Source organism: Babylonia areolata, chromosome 30, assembly GCF_041734735.1.
Source record: "Babylonia areolata isolate BAREFJ2019XMU chromosome 30, ASM4173473v1, whole genome shotgun sequence".
Taxonomy (NCBI): Eukaryota; Metazoa; Mollusca; class Gastropoda; order Neogastropoda; family Buccinidae; genus Babylonia; species Babylonia areolata.
The window spans coordinates 7,846,890-7,853,373 of NC_134905.1; the positions used below are offsets into that span (position 1 = coordinate 7,846,890).

At 37.7% G+C, this 6,484-nt stretch overlaps 1 protein-coding gene across 1 annotated transcript in view; it reads left to right on the forward strand.

Moving 5' to 3' along the window:
* Window positions 1–314: 314 nt before the first annotated feature.
* LOC143275556 (uncharacterized) overlaps window positions 315–6,484 on the forward strand; it is an 83,313-nt gene continuing 77,143 nt past the window's right edge. The window contains exon 1 of the mRNA XM_076579748.1: window positions 315–539. The gene's annotated coding sequence lies outside the window, so the exon portion shown is untranslated. The remainder of the gene's footprint in view (window positions 540–6,484) is intronic.

The window sequence follows — 6,484 nt, forward strand, 5'->3', positions numbered from 1 at the left end:
AAGATATGCAGCAGACAATCGAAGTCAGAAGCTGAAAATACATCCTTTTTTTTTTCTCTCTACGACAAAGCTGCCACCTTCACTCCACCCCCACCCCCCACCCCCGTCCTCCTCCCCCTTCCACCCCACCCCTCACCACCCCCCTACCCTCCTCTCTACTTTTGTCTCGTGGAACCTTTCAGCAGCAGCAGCAGCAGTGACGTAGGTAAAGGTAGCGCGTGCGTGTGTGAGTGCGCGTGCCTTGGGTTGAGTCTGCGAAGGGGGAGAATAAAAGCGGCACGCGCTGACATTGACAAGCTCAGAGTTGACGAGACTTTTGCTTTGCAACGAGGGCGGCCAAAATCATCGTCACTTTCACTGAAGCGATAAACGTTCATGTCAGTTGTGTGATTGACTGACTTGACAGCTGGGCTTGAGTTGTCAGTTGCTCGTGAAATTCGTGTTTGACCAGTTTTAGTTGCTGTTGCATGAATTTCGGTGTATGCGACAAATATCTGTGTGTGCTGTTTCTTCGAATTTCTGTCGTCTGACCCAAATCTGTAAGTAACAACATAAATTTTCAGGCGTATACAGGTGTTTTGTGTGTTAATACTTGACCAGGTGTGAGTAACTGGACATTAATTCATCAGTCAATTTCTTTGTGAGTAGTGTTTGATTTTGTTGTTGTTGTTGTTGTTGTTGATTCCATCAGGTAAACTACAAGCCGGTTTCGGGACATTCAGAAACTGAAGGCAAGCGACAGGGTTTTGAAAATGTTTTGTTTCATTTGATCATTCTTAAGAGATTCACAGAAGAGATTAAGTAGAAATGAGAAAATGCTTCAGAGCATACACGTAGATACATTTCGGTTCTTATTTTAATCCCTTCAACGAATATTATCACCTAATATTGATATTTTAGCATTATTTTACTATATTATGTACTGTTTGTTCATTTGTTTTATTTCATTATTTCATTACTTACTGTTTATGAATGTTATTTGATACAAGTCACAATATGGTTCATCAGCCGTCATGATAAAATTGAAGTGCAACGTTGTGAGCACAGTATAAGCTTTAAGCTTGTTGATGCTCTTTTGTCATTCATTGCATTGTAATCATGTGTATTGTTGAATAATTAAAGGTTGAATAATTAAAGATTATTTAAACCAATATCATCACCTTTTTGTGGCGAGCTCTAATATTCTTTGCATTTTTTGGTTGAATGTTCGAAAAACTATTGGTGAATGTTTTGTAACCTTTCTTTTTCCCATTTGTAAGAAATTACGAGAAACTAAACTGCATAATTCTAGAATACAATACAGACAAATTAAGTAACATCGCAGTTTTATAGTAACAAGTAATTGTAATTTTCTTAGATGGCACGGAACAGAAGATCACAACTAATGAAATGATTTCAGGCAGTTTCATCTGATAATGATTCGAACTCTGTCTCCTAGTTTGGGTGTGTGGTTTAGGAACTTGGGGTTGCCGTTGAGTATTCGTTAGGTTGTGTGTGTGTGTGTGTGTGTGTGTGTGTGTGTGTGTGTGTGTGTGTGTGTGTGTGTGTAGTTATGAATTTTGTCTCGTGTGTGTTATGGTTATCTGCTTATTTGTTTGTTTGTTTGTTTTATTTGTTTATTTATCTATTTCATTTCATTTTTGTCTATCGCGTACTATGGTCAGTGATAAACTTCGACATTAGAGTCACCAGACGTTTATTGTTTCAGATTTGCTGTTCATGAGTGGATCTCTAACTTTGTTCAGTTAACTTTGATTTGAGAAATTGAACATCTTGTAAACATATCATCAGTATGTCGAGTACATCAATCCGTCTGTTTCCTGGTCCCCCTCCCTCTTAACTCCCCCCCCCTCCCCCTTCCCTCTGTCTCTATCTTTCTTTCTTTTTCTCTCTCTGTCTCTCTCTCTCTGTCTCTCTGTCTGTCATTCCCCTTTCCACCGTGTGCGTGTTTCTGTTTGTTCTGAATAGCTTGATTTACATATTTCTGAGCACAGTGCGTTGTATATAGCACACACGTGACTGATAGATAAATTAGCAAATAAACGAACACATGAACAAATAAATAAACACATAAATAGATCAATGAATAGATGAATAATTAAATGATAAATACATAATGAATAGTAAATATATCATGAACACACATAGATACATACATACATACATACATAATGATTGATAATACATAATGAATAATAATGATAATAATAATAATACATACATACATACATACATAATAATACAGAATGAATATACATACATACATACATACATACATACGTGAATGAATAAGTTAACAGTTTATTTCTTAATATCGTTCTGTGACACAAAGCCATTCAACTGGACAAGAAAAGACGTGACATAATATTTTTGTTTTGCCATTTGAAAAGCATCTTTACATCGGAATGAAATTATTTCGCTTTTCCTTTTTAGTATTATTTTTTCATAAGTTTTCTCTTCAGACAATAATTATAGCTTTTCTTCATTTATTCCTAAAACCAGTTTTGAACCCACAGCAAATTCTATCGCGGTTCTTTTATTGGAGATTCGTTTTCAAGGGATCATCATAATATTTTCCATACACAACCGACAGAATCTACCAGTTTCGCCTGACCCGCAAACTCATGCAGTTCTGTAGGTACGCCAGCAGGTCTTCCCACTTTGATAACATTGAAAGCCACACAGCGAAAAGAAGCGAAAGACTTGTTAGAATAAAGTAATAAGTCTTTGGTCAATTTCCCGACTCAGTGAAAGAGTTGTGTTTAGTTAAGGGCCCGTTTGAGGAATTCGTGTTTGGACCATTCCGCATTTGTATTTGTATTTCTCTTTTTATCACAACAGATTTCTCTGTGTGAAATTCGGGCTGCTCTCCCCAGGGAGAGCGCGTCGCTATACTACAGCGCCACCCATTTTTTTGTGTTTTTTCGTGCGTGCAGTTTTATTTTATTTTTATTTTTTAAAATTTGTTTCCCTTTTTTGTGTGTTTGTGTGTCACGGATCTGAAGCAGGGTTCGTTTGTTTTCTTTTATTCTGTTATCTTATTTCATTTTATTTATTTATTCATTTATTTATTTATTTGTTTGTTGTTGTTTTTTCATTTTATATTTTTATGAATTTCATCTTATTTATTTTATTTTATTTTATTTTTTATTCCATTTTAACTTATTATTATTATTCTTAACATTATTATTATTATTGTTGTTATTATTACTACTACTGTAATAAGCATTTGCGCCTAATCTTGAAAATAAGCCCTAGGCGTTTACAAAAAGAACACACATGTAAATATCAAAAAGGAAGAAATTGACCACAAAATACCAAACATTATCAAAAATCATTCATCCCCCTCCACCCCACCCCCCCCCCCTCCCCGCACACACACACACACACACACACACACAATGCACACAAACACACGCGCACACACACACACACACACACACACACACACACACACACACGCAAGTCATCGCACACAATCGTAAACAGTTCGCAATAAAAAAAAAAATACAACCAACAATTTTCTCAAACTATCAAAACTCAACATACATCTTATCCTATCTTATTTTGAAAGGAAGCTTATATCTATACAACCAACAATTTCTCAAACTATCAAAACTCAACATACATCTTATCCTATCTTATTTTGAAAGGAAGCTTATATCTTCCTTGGATTGACGGAATTGTCATGTGTGACCTGAACAGGGATTCTCGAGGGCTGCGGAAGTCGAACACAGGCACTTGACATTGTTGCTCATATAGTGCAACAGCACAGGCACTTGACGTGAGGAGGAATCAGTGATCACACAAACCAGAACACAGTTAATGAAGGGGCACGCGCGTGGCTAGGCCAAGAAAGAAAACACTTGTCACTCGCCTGTGCACACATTACCTACAAATGCACGCACGCACGCACGCACACACACACACGCACACACACATATGCATGCACACACGCCCATACACACACGCACACACACACACGCACACACACACATACACACACGCACACACACACACACACATGCATGCATGCACACACGCATACACACACATACACACACTTGCACACACACACACACACACACACATATACATACATACATACATACACACACACACACACACACACACACACACACACACACATATCACACACACAACACACACACACACACACACACACACACACACACACATATATATATATATATATATATATATATATATATACATATATGAATATGAATATCTACACACACACACACACACACACACACACACACACACACACTACGCTCATGCACGCACGCAAACACTCATACGTACACACACGGATGTAATGGATATAATACGTTCGTACAGATTATATTGTTGGTTTCCATGTCAATATGACCGCTGTTATGATACCATTGCTTATTTCCCATTTACTCTTCTGTGAGATAATGTGATATGATATGATATGATAATTATGATATCAACAATTCGAACAACAACAGCAACAGCAGTAACGACGACGATGATCATGATATATGACAAAAAATTGAATAAATAAATGAATAAATGATTTAAATAAAAAATGAAATCTGTGTTCCAGAGACATTTACGTAGAGAAGGGAGTAGGTAGGAAGGTGAAACTGACACAGAAGGGAATTCAGAAAAAAAATGGTGAAACATCAGTGAGAGGGGGAGGGGAGGAAGGTGGGGGGGGGGGGGGGGGGGGGGGGGGGGAGAAGAAGAACATAGGAATCCAGTACCTTTATTCATTTATTGATTTAGTTAGGGTTTTTTTTTTATATTCGTTTGTTTATTTATTTATCTGTTCATTCATTTGCGTATTTTTAACTATTCGCTTCTTTTTTTTTCTTCTTTTTTTTTTTTGACAAGAATTACCTTTATTCATTCTTTAAAAAAATCTTCTGCTTCTCATGGACAATGTAATATGTATCTGTTTATTCATCTATGTATTCTGTTTTGTTTATTTCCACACTTTTGCTTTCTTATTGGCGAGTTACCTTTGCTTTTATTTATTTATTCATTTATCCTAACAAATCGCTTATTTTCGGAAGCGTTACCTTAATTTATTTATTTATTCATTTATCTAAACATCTATCAACGTTACCTTTATTTGTTTATTTATCTAATCATCTATTCATTTATAATCTTTCGCTTCGTTTCGACAACGTCACCTTTATCTATTCATCTAGAAGAAAAGAAAAGAAAAAAACACTGTCTATTCATCTAGAAAAGAAAAAACAAACAACAACAACAACAACAACAACAAAACAACAACTATCAATTCATCTAGAAGAAACAAAAAACAAAAAACAAAACAAAAAAAACCCAGCTCTATCTATTCATCTAGAAAAAGAAGAAGAAAAAACACAGCTCTATTTATTCATCTAGAAGAAAAGAAAAGAAAAGAAAAAACAGACTCTCTCTGTTCATCTACAAGAGAAGAAGACAAAAAAACCAATAACAACTCTAACCTTTCGCTTCTTTTCGGCAAAACGTTACCTACATCAGGCACTGGCAGAGAAATCTGGAAAGAGCTGGAGCTGAATCAAACTGTGTGCGTTTGGAGGCCTAGCTACCGATCGAATACTGGTTTCTAAATTGGGATCTTGCTGCATCTTTTGCTTCTTCTTCTTCTTCTTTTTCTTCTTTCTTCTTTTTTTTTTTTTTTTTTTTTTTTTACCCCTTATATTTGTTTGTTTTAATGTTAGGTCCCGTTTGTTGTTCTCTCACTCGTTTGTGATTTTTTTTTTTTTTTTTTTTTTTTTTAAAGTATATATTTCGGTAGCTTGTTTGGGTGTGTCGCTGTTGGCTTCGACAAAACGTGAGTGGTGACACAGTGTGGGTGCAGAAAGAGAGAGAGACAGAGAGAGAAAGAGGGAGGGAGAGGGGGGAGTGAGAGACAGAGACAGACAGAGAGATGGAGAGAGAGAGACAGAGAGAGAAAGAGGGAGGGAGAGGGGGGAGTGAGAGACAGAGACAGACAGAGAGATGGAGAGAGAGAGACAGAGAGAGAAAGAGGGAGGGAGAGGGGGGAGTGAGAGACAGAGACAGACAGAGAGGATGGAGAGAGAGAGACAGAGAGAGAGGGAGACAGAGACAGACACACACACACACACACACACAGAGGGAGAGAGACAGAGAGAGTGAGAAACAGAGAGAGAGAGAGAGAGGCACAGAGAGAGAGCGGGGGTTAGAGAGAGACAGAGAGAGACACAGAGAGAGAGAGGGTGGTAGGGGGATAGAGACAGGGATGAATGGATGGAGAGAGACACAGAGAGAGAGGGAGAGAGAGAGGGAGAGAGAGAGAGAGAGACAGACAATGAGACAGACAGAGAGAGAAACAGAGAGGGAGAGAGAGAGAGACAGGGAGAGAGAGAGACAGAGGGAGGGAGGGATAGAGAGGGATAGACAGAGAGAGACAGAGAGGGATAGAGAGAGAGACAGAGAGAGGGAGGGACAGAGAGGG